An 889-nucleotide genomic window follows, 5' to 3' on the forward strand; every position below is an offset into this window, starting at 1 on the left:
GAGTAGTTTCCGATGCACATCTGGAGGCATTCTGTAATCTGTGGACGATCAGAGTGTTGATGAAACACAGAAATAGCATCGGGATTGAATACAACAGTCACCATGCGCACTTTCCCCCATGGGAGTAATGTCTCAAACAGTCTACGCATTTATCGTTCCCTGGAAGACCAGTAGTAGTTTACGATGCACATCTGGAGGCATTCTGTAATCTGTGGACCATCAAAGTGTTGATGAAGCACAGAAATTGCATCGGGATTGAATACAACAGTCACCATTCGCACTTTCCTCCATGGGAGTAATGTAACAAAGATTCTACGCTTTCATCGTTCCCAGCAAGACCAGTAGTAGTTTCCGATGCACATTTGGAATCATTCTGTAAACTGTGGACCTTCAAAGTGTTGATGAAACACAGAAATTGAATCGGGATTGAGTACAACAGTCACCATGTGCACTTCCCTACATGGCAGTAATGTCGCAAGCATTCTACGCTTTGATCGTGAACTGGAAGACCAGTAGTAGTTTCCGATGCACACCTGGAGGCATTCTGTAGCCTCTGGACTATCAGAGTGTTGATAAAACACAGAAATTGCATCGGGATTGAATACAACAGTCACCATGCGCACTTTCCTCCATGGGAGTAATGTCTCAAACAGTTTACGCTTTGATCGTTCCCTGGAAGACCAGTAGTAGTGTCCGATGCACATCTGGAGGCATTCTGTAATCTGTGCACTATCAGACTGTTGATGAAACACAGAAATTGCATCGGGCTTGAATACAACAGTCGCCATGCCCACTCTCCTACATGGGAGTAATGTCGCAAGCATTCTACGCTTTGATCGATCCCTGGAAGACCAGTAGTAGTTTCCGAGGCACATCTGGGGGCATTCTG

Source organism: Schistocerca gregaria, chromosome 8 (assembly GCF_023897955.1).
Source record: "Schistocerca gregaria isolate iqSchGreg1 chromosome 8, iqSchGreg1.2, whole genome shotgun sequence".
NCBI classification, from domain to species: Eukaryota; Metazoa; Arthropoda; class Insecta; order Orthoptera; family Acrididae; genus Schistocerca; species Schistocerca gregaria.